The following is a 15,470-nucleotide window of genomic DNA, read 5'->3' on the forward strand; positions in this document are numbered from 1 at the left end:
GAGACCTAAGAGTCTGAAAGTCTCCATATTGATAATACACTTCAGGATTCCGCGCCCCCCTCTCGCCGCCTGCACGTCGGGTTTCGACCTGATGTAAGAAAGGGTAGCCTCCCTCCGCCTTCAGGTGCGGGGACGGGTTCTGACTGTTGTTTATGGCTATGCACCCATCAAAAGTTCACCCTTCTTGGGGTCCCTGGAGGGGTTGCTAGAGAGCGCTCCTGCCAGGGAGTCCCTTATTCTACTGAGAAACTTCAACGCTCACATGGACAGTGTGACTTGGAAGAGTGTGATTGGGAGGGACGCCCCCCCCGATCCGAACCCGAGCTGTGTTTTGTTATAGGACTTCTTTGCTCATCACGGATCATCTATAACAAACACCATGTTCAGGCGTAAAGGTGTCCATATGTGCACTTGGCACCGACACATCTCAGGCAACAGTTCTTTAATCGACCTTGTGGTCGTATTGTTGGACTTGCAACCGCATGTCCTGGACAGTCAGGTAAAGAGAGAGGCGGAGCTGTCACAACCTCGTGGTGAGCTGGCTCCGATGGTTTGGGGAGGATGCTGGTCAGACCCGGCAGACCCCAATGTAATGTGAGGGTCTGCTGTGAACATCTAGCAGAATCCCCTATCAGGGGGAGTTTCAACTCCCACCTCCGGCAGAACCACAACCACGTTCCGAGGGATGCGAGTACATTGAGTCCGAATAGGCCTTGTTTCGTTTCATTGTTGAGACGGTAGACTGGAGTTACGGCCCTACGGTGGTTGGCACCTGTCGGGGTGGTAACTCTTGAACCCGCTGGTGGACTCCAGCTGCAAGGGATGCCATCAAACTGAAGCACCCGACTCGGGATGACCAGGGGAAGATGGGTGGATGGATGGATTCCATGTTCCTCCTCTTCAGAGGCAGGAACCTCTCAGAGAACGCATTTATTAGTGTCTATTTTATGCAGGGTTCCAGTCAAACTCACAAACAGTTTCCTCCAGATGTTCTCCAGGTGTTCCCCTGGAGTTCTCTTTTCTTATAACATAGGGCTATTTGAAGTCCTGTTTATCTGAGATACTGTTTCTATATTTGTACACATAAACTAGGTTTCAATGTGCACTAAATTACCTTCAGTGTTCCACGGGGTTCTTTGCTTGGTCTATTTTTGACCCTATATGTACTTTCCTTGAAGGAGCCCTCCATAAATGTTCACTGCTATGCTTATGACAGCCAGTTGTACCTATCATTTGAAGCCAGATGAAAGTGATGGGTTTCGCTCATTTTTAGACATGTTCAAAAAAAATGGATGATTACCAATGTCTTGTTTCTCAACTCATCAAACCAAGAGTCATCATTCTGGGCTCTACACATCATATTCATAAGGCTATTCCGGATAGTGCCGCCTAGGCCTCCAGCACCTCTGTTTCTATCTTTGAACAAGGACTACCTTCTGTCACTGATCTCTATGCTTCGATCAGGTCCGCATGATAATTTGAAAGGGAAAAAAATGCATAAAAGACAAGGATTTATTTTTTTTAATTAAATGCAATTCAAGAATTTTCCGCTAGGGGGCGCACTACTTTGGTCATCGTAGACGACAATTAGCGTCACTGAGACGGACCAATCAGCAGACGTTATCAATGCACCACCTGTTGCTTGTTATGACGTAATTTCAACCTCTCCCCGCTACTCCCTCACCAGCCAAAATATCGTTATCAAAACAGAGAAAAGTAGTTAAAGAGTGTAGAATTTTCAAAGAAAAATTGACTACGTCCTATTTATTTACGGAGACGCACGGAGAAACTTTTGTGCTTGGCGTGTTTGCAGCAAGTTTCGGTATTTATGGAATATAATATACGGCGCCACTACGAGACTCGTCACAGCGAAAAATATGACAGCTTGTAAAGACAACTGAGAAGAGATAAGATCAACGAATTGCTGGCGGGTCTGAGGAAATAAGTCCACTTTCAACCATAGCCGAGAAATCAGTGACGCAGCGGTAAAAGCCAGCTAGCTAATTGCTAGCAAAAATGTGCAATTCAAGGTTAGTAACCAGCCTCACTACAAACGAGTATGATGGAATTCTACTGTTCATGCTAACATTTTCAGTATGTATTGTATTGTAGTGTATGCATGTTTCATGTATGAAGTTTACACATTTACAGGACAGGTAAATACTTTCATTCTTACACATTTAATAGCACTCTTTTTATACTGCTCAAAAAAATAAAGGGAACACTTGAACAACACAATGTAACTCCAAGTCAATCACACTTGTGTGAAATCATAGTGTCCACTCAGGAAGCAACACAGATTCATTTTGACTTGTTTTAAGGACATTACATTAAAGTTGGATCAGCCTGGAGTTTGTTTTTACACTTTAATTTTGAGTGTGATTCCTAATCTAGACCTCCATGGGTTGATACAATTGATTTCCATTGATCATTTTTGTGTGATTTTGTTGTCAGCACATTCAGCTGTGTAAAGAGCAAAGTATTTCATAAGAATATTTCATTCGTTTAGATCTAGGATGTGTTTTTTAAGTGTTCCCTTTATTTTTTTGAGCAGTGTAGTTTGAAGGGTGTAGGGAGGGATTCAATTTAGATTTTATATGCACTTGTGTAAATGGTTTAAAAATCTCTTTCTTTATAAGTCTCATTTAATCTTAAAGTACATTATATTTTTCAATACCAATTACTTGTTAAAGTTTTGTGCTTTTGTACGATCAGTGGGATCGCATGATCACATGATTGCAATGCATACATGGGATGATAAAAGAAAATTGCACTTTTGTCTAAGGAAATGTGAGGTGTTTCATGAAATGTTTTGTAAAAGGATTGTTCATTAAATTCCATAATTTTTCTAATGTCCTTGTACTTCTTTACACCAAAACAGAGGACAGACATGATATTTTTGGTTATTTATTGTTGAGTATGCTATTATTTTAATGGTCCGGCCCACTTGATATCTACCTAGGCTGTGTGTGGCCCGCGATTAGAAATGAGTTTGACACCCCTGCTCTATGCTCCCAGGAAGCAGGGCGACTTGTGGTCCCGAGGGTCTCCAAAAACAGAGCGGGAGGCAGAGCGTTTATCTAACCAAGGTCTCCATTTCTCATTATCTTCCAATTTCCATCCAGTGGCGCAGACACGAATGGGCCTTTTTCCGTGGTTCCGTTGTCAAAATGGCAGACTGGTGCTGTGGCCGTAAGGGGGTCGGCACCTGTCGGGGCGGCAACCCTTGAATCCGCTGGTGGATTCCAGCGGTGAGGGATGTTGTCAAACTCAAGAAGGAGTCCTATTGGGCCTTTCTGGGCTCCGGAGGCACCTGACAGGTACCGGCAGGCCAAGCGGCATGTGGCTTTGGCGGTTGCCGAGGCAAAAACTCGGGCGTGGGAGGAGATCGGGGCGACCATGGTTAACGACTTCTGGTGGGCATTGAGGAGATTCTGTACCACCATCCGACGGCTAAGGAGGGGGGAGCAGTGCTACGGGAGTATGGGGTACCGAACCCTGTTATACAGGCTTTTGGTCCCTGTGTGACCGGTGTCAGAGCTTTGTCTGCATTGCCTGTAGTAAGTCGGACCTGTTTCTGGTAAGAGTTGGACTCCACCAGGGCTGCCCTTTGTCACTGATTCTGTTCATAACTTTTACGGACAGAGTTTCTAAGCACAGCCAGGAAGTAGAGGGGATCCGGTTTGGTGGCCGCAGGATCGAGGCTCTGCTTTTTGCAGATGATGTGATACTGTTGGCTTCATCAGGCCATGATCTCATGGCTCTCACTGAAATGGTTCGCAGCTGAGTGTGTAGCATCCAGGATGAGGATCGGCAACTCCAAATCCGAGACCATGGTGCTTGGACGGAAACAGGTGGAATGCCCACTGCGAGCAGGGGAAGAGGTCCTGCTCCAAGTGGAGGAGTTCAAGTATCTCTTGGTCTTGTTCACGAATGAGGGAAGAGGGAGTTTGGGCCTCACTGGGCTGCTGCCCCTGCGACCCGTCTCCGGATAAACGGGAGAAGATGAATGGATGGATGGATGGATGGATGGGGCAGACACCCTCTCTATGCTTCAGGATAGACTTTCCTGTTTTTCTGTCACTGTTGTCACCAAGTGCTTGCTCATGGGGAAATGTTGGCTTTCTGTAAACCATATCATCAAGACCTGCTCTGCCTGTCATGAGACAAGTCTTTGGTGCTTGACTTGTCTCCAGGTGTTCACCCGGTGTTGTCGATACAGACTGGCTTTTCAGACAATTGAGGTTACCAAGAGTGACCCTTTTGGATCTTTGCACTGAACTGGCCCCAGCATTGCATAGGCAGACTGGGAGAAGTTGCGCCTCCCCAATTTCCTAACGGGAGCCTTTCAGTGAGAGCAATCTGCCAGGTTGGGCATCTTTAAGTCATCCCCGATCCCATGCCGTCTCCGGCATCCCTTGGCGGCATCTGCCAGCCTCCTCCTGCGGCTGCAACACTCCACCGATGTGCAGCAACACTGCTGACTTTACTATTCGGCCCTTTTTTTCTGTTTCGGTGCGATTGCTCTGATCCTGCTGCACTTTCAGCTTTAGACACACATTTCCACTTGTGTCTAATACAAGTACATCCATTTCTTGTTCGGGGAAATTCTCGTCTGATGTTTCTCATGTGTTTGCCGTCGTTATTTGGACGGAAGGTACTTGCGCACATTTATATATTTATGAATGGGTGGAGAAGTGGGGTTCCAAGTGGGTGGTGCAGGCGCGCTCAGTTCCGAGTCAGCTGGTTTGGATCAAGGAAAGGTGCGCGAGAACAGGCATATGCACTTTTTCACGTATGCTATCTTTCCGAATGAAAGTGGCGCCATCCTTCGTGCATGAGAGCCCCGACATGGAACATCATCCTGCAGGCGGGACTCCAATGATCGGCAGGCCGTGGGTTTGATTGCTGAGGCGTGAAGTGTGACGCATGGTCACGTGATCGCTTGTTCGGTGCAGCCATTTATGTAACAGGACGAGACATGCAGCTCGATCTGTTAAACAGCACAGATCTTCGCACTGGCAGTTGCAACCCAATTAACTGTTTTAATCAACTGACATCCTGCAATCAAACGGAAATGACTCGTAAATCACTCGTGTGGGATTTGGACACTGATCAGTGTAGCAGTTTGAATCTGATGTCAATCTGATGGTGAAACCAGTGGGGCTGCTCACCACTAACAGCAAGAGGGTGTTGGGTTCTTCTCCGGCGGTGGACCGGGACTGCCTGGGTTCTTTTCTGGAACATTCCTGAAGTTGCCTGAAGAAACGGTGACTACTGTGCAACTTGTGTGTTGTAAACTTGACATACTGCGGATGTCAAACCACCCCCCCTCGGTACCCCTTACACCACTCCTGAAGGTCGAGTTGACACAAATCCAGCCGTGGACTTGGAGTGTCCTGCTGACATATGTGTCTTTTCATGGATTTAACCCCTGTGTGAACCTCCATCCCCCCTGTGTGCTGTGGCATCTGCCTGCCCCGGGGTCTTTCCTGCCGGGGGGGGCAAGAGTTGGGTAGGGGAATGTTGGGGGGGGGTGGAAGTGATGGTTAATACCTTAGGTTGATCGTTTTGAACGGGATGTCCTCCACCGGGTCCAGTCACACTCCAGTTTCCAATTTCCTTCCTCGTAAACAAGGCCAGAAGATGCAAATGTGAAGTGACGGCCGTAAGGAATGGAGGGGGGGGGAGTGTGTGTGTGTGTGTGTGTGTGTGTGTGTGGCGGGGGCATTGTCCTGTTTCTGCTTAAACCTAATGCACCGTTTTTTTTTCCAGGCTGAACACTGTGTAAGGTGGCCTTCTTGCAGGAAAATAGCCTGCCATATATATATGCATATATATATATATATATATATACATATATACACTCACAGTATATATATGGTATATATACATGTAAATGTAGTTCATTACTGGTTTCATCACTGCACTCCTCCTCCACCGATATTTGAACACACTTTATAATAAATGACTTCCAGGTCATTTTCTGAAAACTTTTTTTTAATTATAATTTCTTTCTTTTTGAGATAATGGCCCAATTTTCATGAGAGTTCTCTCTAATCATTATTCCGCGCAAACATCCACTGACGGTGGTTCCTGCACGTCTGCGGCTGAGCGGCACTTAGATGGGCAGAGTTTGACTTCTGCTTTTAATTATTTATTCTTGGCCAATTCTCATTTCTTCCTCTGCGTAAAACATTGATCAATTTAAAGAAGCTCCTTGATGGTTCCAGATCCTTCCTGACTGTTCATCAGGCAGGCTCTGGATAATTGTCAGAAGCGTATGTTGTTAAATATAGATTGAGATGATCAGAAGGCTAATTGAGTGTGAACCAGGTCTAATCATGAAGTGAAAGTTCATGTATCTTCTTCGTCTTTTTCTTTTGGCTGCTCCCTTCAAGAGTCGCCACAGCGAATCATCTTCCTCCATCTAACCCTTTTCTCTGTATCCTCTACCTCGCAGTTCCAACCTCAGCATCCTTCTACCCAGATCCTTCTACCCTCTGTAAATGTCCAAACCATCTCAGTCTGACTTCATCTCCAAAATATCTGTTGTCCGTCTGATGGACTTTTTCTTGATCCTGTCCATCCTCCCAACTCTCAAAGAGAACCTCAACCTCTTCATCTCTGCTGCCTCCAGCTCTGCTTCCTGTCTTCATCTTAATGCCACCGTCTCTAAACCATCCGGCATCACTGGTCTCACCACTGTCTGCTATACCTTTTGCTGTCATCCTGGCTGACACTTTTCTATCACACACCCCTCCCTGACAATTTTCTCCACCTGTTCCAACCTGCTTGAATGTGTATCTTCCCCTTTTCTTCACACTTTTCTTTGCTCTGGACTGTTGACCCCAAATACTTAAAATTCTCCAACTTCTTTATCTCATCTCCCTGTAGCCTCACTGTTCATTCTGGTCCCTCTCATTTTCAGGTGTACTCTGTCTTTCTCTGGCTAACCTCCATTCCTCTCCTTTCCAGAGCATACGTCCACCTTTCTGGTTTTCCTCTTGGATTTTGGCCCCTGCTCTCACTGCAAATCACCATGTTATCTGCAAACATCATGGTCCATGGAGATTCTTGTCTAACCTCAGCTGTCAGCCTGTCCATCACCACTGCAAACAAGAAGGGGCTCAGAGCTGATCCCTGATGGAGTCCCTCCTCCACCTTGAACTTCCCTGATACCCCTACAGCACACTCCCCCACTGTCTCACAGCTAGCATACATGTCCTGCACCCATCCAACATATTTCTCTGCCCCTCCAGACTTCCTCACTCAATACCATAGTTCCTCTCTTGGCACCCTGTTGCATGCTTTTTCTAGATGTAGAAAGGCAAAGTGCTCGTCCCTCCTCAAACAGGAAATCTACAGAAGGGTAAATCATCTGGTGATTCCAGTCAAACCTCATCTGTCAGCATGTCATAAGAAACAAGACTTGGCTCACAGCTGATCCCCGATGCACTTCCCCTCCACTTTGAACTCCCCTGTCACACCTACAACACACTTCACCTCTGTCGAACAAGTTGCATACATGTCCTGCACCAGTCTAACATACTTCTCTGCCACTCCAGACTTCCTCCTACAGTGCCATAGTTCCTCTCTTGGAACCCTGTTGTATGCTTTTCTAGATCTACAACGGCCCAATGCGGCTCCCTGTGATCTTCTCTGTAACATCCTAAAAGCAAACACTGCATCTGTAGTACTCTTGGCTGACAGTTCATGTATAATTTATTGGATTATTAATCCTTATGGATACAGACCGAGCCTTTTTCCAAACATGGAGGCTCACATTTCATTCATCATCTCTCAGCCGGGGAAACTACAGAATCTGTTCCAGCTGTGAAGATGTCGGTGTAAACACCTCCCATTTACTGCCACTACTCGTATTTCTGATCTTCCCCTCCTTCCATGATACCCAGAGATGGAGCTATGATTGCCTGCCCCCCTCCAGTTCCCCCGTCCTGCCGCTCGGCGCTGATCGGCAGGCGCCCGGACAGTGGGCCATTATTCAGCCTTTAGATGTGCTGCTTTTTATCAGCATTCAGTCTCTGCTCAGGCAGATGCTCTTGTCAACACGCCAGCCCCTCAGCGTCCTCTGAGGGGAGGTGGGGGTGGTGGTAGTGCCTGACAGCTCAACAAACTACCCCGAAATAAAAACAAACCTGTTCTAACTCACAGAAAGAGCCCTCCGTGACGCGGCAGTCCATCTATAGGCTGCGGGTGGCACTCCTGGTGTGATTGACAGGCGACAGGTGCAGAATGAGGGTGACGGTCTTTTGGTCACTTTGACCGGGAGATGACAATCTGGAGCGAAACAGTCTTACGGCATGTTTCCCTTTGTCTGAGGCAGGTTGAATTGAAAAGATGCGTTGGCTGTTTGCCTCCAATGATTGACTGCTTACTGCGTCCAGCTTGCCGTTCTACTCCAAACACCAGGAAGGTCACAGGAGATCTTATCAACACCTCTTAAAACCATTTTCCCATTTTTTTTCCAGACCTCCGCTGTAGAGGCAGGACAACCAATTGCCTCACATAGAATAAAAATGATAATCAATGGGAAAAAAATCTTTGCATTTTTTTTTTGGATTGTGGAACATCAGACGGACTCCCACGTGACCAGAGGAGGTGACGAACCACAACATAAATACAGGGTGCCTGGTTTGTCCTCTGAGGTGTGAAACAGCCCTCCTTCAAACCAGCCCACTAAGTAACCATGGCAACTGGGATGCAGGGTGTAGCCCGGGGGTAAAGAACCATCCTGGACCTGGAGCTCCGCTCGGAACCAGAACTGCTTTCCCTCAGCTGCGAGGGTGCGGACAATCCTTGCCGCCATCCATTGAAACAATCAGCGTCGGGCTCGGGTCGGGGGTTTGGGGTGGGCTGATGGGGGGGCGTGGGGTTTGAATATTTGATGAACAAGCTGTGGAGGAAATGGATTTTCTGATGGAGTTGTTCTCTGCTGCTGTTAATTTCATAGAGGGCAAAGAGAGTGAAGAGGAGCCTGGAAATCAGGTGTTGTGAGATGAGAGGGCTTTGCAAGGGGGTTTGGCTGGAGGCTGGAGGGACGAGGGAACATGAATCCCTGAGAAGGTTTTAGATCTATCGAGAAAAAAAACATCAGAATCCAAAATGGAGAAACGGGTGACAGTTGTGGAACCAAAGACGAGCAGTCTACAGGAGGAGAAGTGATGTAAAACTTTAACTTAAAATCTGGACGAAACATATTAGGATGGAAGCCACATACAAACCAGACCTTCCTCCCTCTTCATCTTTGTTCAGGACCTGGGGGACGTTTTTCGTCTGAAAGTGATTCGATAGAAAGGACAGCAACCAAACCCCCAATTACATCAAGTTTGGAACAAACGCTCCAAAGGTCGTAACACCAGTTGATCCGTTGAAACTGATTCCGGATGCAGAGCCACCTCCCAACTGTGGCAGGAGGTAAAGGCTCCTCAGGTGGTTCCAACCAACACGGGGATCAGTGGGATTGGTTTTTCTCAGATAATTGAAATGAACAAGAAAAAAAAAAAACAACAAACAAACACATTGATGGAACCCGGTGATCTCATCTCAGCCTGTGATCTGAACACATGTCAGCCTTCCTGTCAGACCGGATGGTGACGATCGGCGGCACAGAACTCCGAGGAGCGAATAGGAGAACGTCAGAGGAACAAAGAACATCTCTCCTCCATCTCATTACGGGAAGTTGACAGCGGGGTTTGATGGGAGGCAATGGCTTGATGAAACTGGGTCAGCAAATCAGGAAGGAAGTGCTTTTCCTTGTGAGAAATGCAGGGAGCTGGCTGGAGAGACCCCACGCAGGTAAGGGAGGAACATGGAGACCCCACACAGAAGGATCCCAGGCAGGAGAACATGGAGAGAACCTAGGTTGGAGAACATGCACTGCTTAGTATAGTAATAGTATAGGAGTACAGTTGCACAGAGACGTGACATCACCCTGTTTACCTGGGTTGCTGATTCTTACTGACCTCTGATCCTCTGGGGGAAACTATCTGTACTCACATCAGTAGGTAAAGTTAATAAAACACGGCTGAGACACCACCTCCACCCCAATTCCAGCCTGCTCCGCAGAGCCAAGACACACATGGGATATCATGTGTTGAATGAGACCCCCTACTTTCCCCGAACAGCTGAGAGGTTGCTAGCCCGAGGCTAAAAGACTGCAGGTAAACATAAGCTGTGTGTGAACACCTGCTCACACAGATTAAGGGAAAACGCAGAACATCATTGTCATCCAGTGCAGAACCCGCTCTGCCAGATGTTCTACGGACAGAAAGCCGCTTATCAATAGAGCTGTGTTTTCATGATGATTTGTATAAACACACACACACACACACCGCACACCCACACCTGTACCGTCAGTGTGCATCTCGCAGAAAACGAGGTTCTGCAAACAAGCTTTACGGAATGGAGACAATGTTTGTAGAGATTCAGGCCCTGCCAGCGGCGGTTTCTCCTCCGCCAGTTCCCCGGGAGCTGAACCTTGTCGCATGGAGGAGCAGCAGCGACCGACCAGCCAATTGAACGTGCACGTCTAGCCTCGGCAGCTGTTCATACCTGATATCTCTCAGGAACACGGGAACCACCCAGGAGAATCAGGGAAACCAGGGGGGTTAAATACTTGCGCCGAGAGGTCGTCATCAAAAAACCTGCAGGAGATGTTCTTACTGACCTGCAACCGGCCACCTGGACCCACTCCCTCCGGCTAATCACGGCCACCTGTTTAAAGGGTAGGGATGGGGACAGGGGCAGTCCATCAGCATCATCGTCATCAGGGGTGATGAAGGCGTAATAAGAGGAAAAATGTCTTTTCTGGGGGATCTAAAGGGCAAATGGCCTGTTCTCATTGGTCTCTGTCTGACATCATGTCTTGTGCTGGCTCTGATTGGGTGTTCCTTCCTTTATGAGTTGCAGGTCAGGGGAATCGCGGACCTGCAACGTGGCATGGGCATCGGCAGGCGGGTAATGGGACGGGCCAAACACAGCTTGGGTGACACTAGCCTCAAGTCCTGCGTTTTTGTTTTCCCACCCTTTACCCAGTCAAGTTCTGACAGATCAAAACTACCCAAATGAACCCGGCCATCTTGGACCCGCTAGTGGCTGCCATTTGCTCCCAAGATCTGTGTTTGGTCTGGGTTAAGGACTCAATATTGTCCATGCACCGCTGGACAAGGGCAAGTTTGAGTCCCTTCAAAAAGAAACCCAGGTGGACCAAGATGGACCCTCTGGGTACCCACATTCAGAAATTTGGGTCCTTCTGTTTAGTTCCCAGGTGTTGCCGGACTTACCGACCACCGAGTTTCCAAGCCAATGTGCTGAGTCCCCTTCCAATGCAACGTAGGCCTCCTAAGCAAGTGTTGAGTCGTAGGAGTCACCCCACGATGGTTCCCCAAACAACCACTGAGTCCAAAAGCCAGTGTGTCCACTGGGGCAACGTCCCCAAGTCGTGGCACGCCTCCAAGACCATGAATCAAGTCGCCAGAGTCACCCCCCACCCCCCACCCCCCCCCTCCTCGCCACCGGTTCCCCAGCCAACTACTGAGTCAATAAGCCCGTGTGCCAGGCTGCCAGAACAGACACCCGCTGAGCCCCAAAGCCCATGTGCCGAGTCCCCGAGCCAATACCCAGAGTCTCCTGAGCCATCGTCCCCAATCCTGTGTGCCAAGCAGTCAACTACCAAGTCCCCGAGCCCATGCTCCGACAAGTCCCAGCCTCCAGCAAATGGCCCGAGTGGCAGGATCTGTCCCCCTACCCCATTCTGTGTACACGACTCTGGTACTTAGTTTAGTTAAGATTATTCTTTGCAGTATCTTTGAGTATCCAATATTGCCTTCAAGCTGTACCTCCCCAAGTCAGCCATTCAAGTAGTGACAAAAAGATTCTCTCTGGAACCTACGACGGTTCTTGTCACAGACATTGTGATGGATAGACTGTAGATATATTTCGGGAGCATGGAGCTTTGACCATGTAGTCATGTGGTTTCCGGCGGAGGAAACTCAGAGCTGCTGCCAGTTCAGTGTTTTTGTTTTGCTTATTTTCACCTCCGCAGCAGCAGCTGTCATATTTAAGACACACTGAATATGAGTGAAGACGGAATGATGGATGGCAAGAAAAGTAAAGTAGAATAATACAGACTAGTGCTTACAATTTGGAGAATTTGGTCTGTGGGGGGGTGGGGGGGGGCAGTGACTGCAGGTCAGACCTTCAGGAGCTCAGAGTTCAGCCAAAAATGCAGCTGCAGGAAGTGCTAGTCTGGTTTATTGTTGTTTTTTTGGTTTTGTTTTGTTTTTTAATTGTATTGCTTCTTCTTGCACGAACAGAGGAAGAGCAGATGTTTACAAATGACCATCAGCCAACTGAGTCAATATCACAGGAGGAAGTAATTCGGGGACGGTTCAGAGCGAAACGCATTTTTTAGAAAGACCGAAGGAGGAGTAACATCAGCTGGGTTCGGAATGCAGAACCATGTGATCTCAAATCAAATCGGGCCGATGCTTCGACTGGATGATCCAGCCGAGGCGCCGTAGAATCACCTGCCTCTGTGTGCAGAACGTGAGGCCAGGTCTGTCCTGGTTCTGCCTGCTCGCCGTGACGGGGAACCGCATTAATCAACCCTGGTTCAGAGGACGGAGGGGGGGCAAATTTAGCACCTGCCCAAATATAGCTCCATCTGACGACAGAGAGGGTTCTGGCCCGTTCTGCAGGAATGCCCTGGCCCAAATAATCCGTCTCGCAGCTGCAGCCTCGGGTGGTAGTAGTGGGAAGTGTGTGTGTGTGTGTGTATGTGTGTGTGTTGGTGGGTTGTAGGGGGGAGGTGGGCACTTTATTTCTTCAATATATTTGGCACGTTTTAATCTGAGAAATCAGAATAAACTGGATAGTTGCTTTAAAACCGAAGCAGTTTTTTTATGGAACGGGACTTATCATCAGTTCCTCTAGGTGTTCCTGAGAAGATATGAGATTCTTGACAAAAAAAAAAAAGTTTTGTTTTTTCCAAATAAAACGCTAGTGGAAGGTCGGCCTGCTCCACGGACACCTGAGACAGCTAGAGTCCTGCACCAGAACCAGCAGCTTCCCGGGATCTCATTTTTGACATTTTTTTTTTAGATACATTTTTCCGTGTCTGTGTGACCTTTCATAAAAACATAGGTGAGCCACAATAATAAGAATTAAATCATTAAAATCATCAGATGAAGTTTGACAGTTTTTCGCTTCTCCGGCCTCTGATTCTTGAACACAACAAACTGCCGCAGTTTATAACCGGGGTAGGATTCATTTACCTCGTTAAACTAATTAACCAGTAATGACCGGAGCCGGCGGCGGCGGTGGCGGGCTGATAAGAAAAGCCTCTCTTCACCGCAGGAGAGTTCAGTTTATGGATTGGATATTGATTGGAAGCCCAGCACACGGAGGCATCTCCGCATCCGAGCTGAATCCGTTTTTGGGGATGGGTGTCGTCGCACGTGTGTGTGTGTGTGTGTCGGGGTTTGGGGGGACTTCGCAGAAGCACAGATAGGATTGTCAGTGAGCTAGACGGGAGGCGATAACCCAGTTAGGTTGAGGAGGAGGGATTTGTGGTGTCGCTGCTGTGACTTGGCTCCGATCCGCCGGCTCGGCTCTCATCCCGCCGGCCACTGAGAGATGTCATTTTGTTCACGCCAGATTGAGCCCCCGCCGTTGCCCCCGCGACCCCGCCGGCCGGCGTTGCCGTTCGTTACGGAGACGAGAGCGAGGCCATTTGTCAACCCCGGCGATTTCTCAAATGAGAACAAATTGGCAGGTGAGTAAGCAGCGTGACGCCGCAGCCAGCGGGGTGGTGCACGTGAGCTTCCAATCACATCGTCCGATGCCGCGCGATGTCGGCCGAGGAGCCAGCGGGGGTCATCGAAGTCGTGAGCTAAATTCCTGGAGAGAGCTAAACCAGATGGTAGTATTTGTATCATTCCAGGAGTTGGGCGGAAGTTGGGCGGACGCGGAGTGTACGTACGCTTTTCGGATAGAGCGGTTCCGACTCGAAGAAGAGGAAGACGACGGGGACTGCTGGACGGTGAAGTTACCACGGTACGTTCTGCAAGGCGGGAACAATTACCGAATGGGACGACCAGATGGGTTTAGGTGTTTTTATTTCTTCCCTGCATTGCTTCCCCGTTAGCCAACCCTTGCTATTTGTAATCTGGTCATTAGCTAACTGCCGTTGTTTGCCAACCCCCACCGTTACCTAACCCCGTTCTCATTTTGGCAAAAACGTGCTTGTAATAATTATAATGTAATTTTCACCACGCAGGGATAGTAACAGTGTTTTTACCTCCTCCCCACACTGCTTTGCTGTTAGCTTACCACCGGCATTAGCGAACCCCTGCTAACCCCTGCAGTAGCATCCTTATTTCGGCAAAAACGTTGAGAGCTCATGGAAACCCTTCTGTGGCGTAGCGGGCCAGAAGAGCTAGGACCTCTTTGTAAGTAAATTTTCTCTCTGACTGCTAACTGGTGACCGAAACACTTTTGTAAAGATAATGCAGTTAGCGGGAGGTATCTGGTAATGGGCGTGGCTTACGAGCGCCGCAAATCACCAAGCGGAACCGGAAAAAGAGCCCGTCTTGGAGTAGAAATAGCTCCAGGAACAGAGGTCCCAGTTCAAAAACATCCAGTTTCAAGAAGTGCAAAAAGTTCAACAGTGCAAAAGGGGGCTGGAACCTGCGGAACCCGATGACCCCACGGAAACAGAAAAATGCGAGCCGGTACGCTGCGTACCCGGGGTGACGTGTGGACGAGGATTCCGAAGCCATGGGAAACCAAAACTAAAATAACAAAGCAAACATTTCATGGGCCGGCTGCTCTAAACGTGATAACGGGAGCGTTTGTTTGGCAGGAATCACCAAAGTCGTCTTGTTATCAATTATAATTGTTTCGTTTTTTTTTCCGGATGAAGAGCAGCATCTGACCGCATGAAGGATGGGGAAGAGGGGGGGTGATTTATTTTCGAGGCAGGTAGTCTACAAAGGAAGGAGCATTGTACATCGGCTGCCGCGGACAAGATAAGTAAAGGGTCTAAATTATATTTGTTGAGATCCAAACAGAGATGGATCACCTCTTTCCCCACGGAGAGTAAATTAAAATTCGGCACGCTCACCTCGGCGAGCACACACACACACACACACAGACACACACACACCCCAACCCCACTTCCCACCCCTCTGTGCCCGCCAAAAACTTTTTTCTTTTTTCTTTTCAATTTATTCGCTTATTTATTTATTCATTTAAGCGGGCGGCGGGACGGAATAATAAATCGTCCTCTTTGGTGGTTGGTTAAGACTCATTAAATATCCGGAGCCGGCCGAGGTGGTGAACGTGTGAGCGGCCTGCAAAGTAAACAACGTTCCTCGGCCCGGCCGACCCCCCCTCGCCCCCCCCCCCCCTCCACCCCCACACCCCTTTCAGGGATTTACATTAAT

At 48.3% G+C, this 15,470-nt stretch overlaps 1 long non-coding RNA gene across 1 annotated transcript; it reads left to right on the forward strand.

Annotated features, from left to right (window-relative positions):
• The first annotated feature begins 1,739 nt into the window (after positions 1–1,739).
• On the forward strand, positions 1,740–14,078 carry LOC147217565 (uncharacterized). Its single transcript, XR_015109001.1, has 3 exons — positions 1,740–2,030; positions 13,681–13,798; positions 13,967–14,078. It is a non-coding gene; the product is annotated as an uncharacterized LOC147217565 (long non-coding RNA).
• The last annotated feature ends 1,392 nt before the right edge of the window (positions 14,079–15,470 follow it).

The sequence above is a fragment of the Fistularia commersonii genome, chromosome 28, assembly GCF_037954325.1.
Source record: "Fistularia commersonii isolate RoL2024-O1a breed Wild chromosome 28, RoL_Fcom_v1.0, whole genome shotgun sequence".
Taxonomy (NCBI): domain Eukaryota; kingdom Metazoa; phylum Chordata; class Actinopteri; order Syngnathiformes; family Fistulariidae; genus Fistularia; species Fistularia commersonii.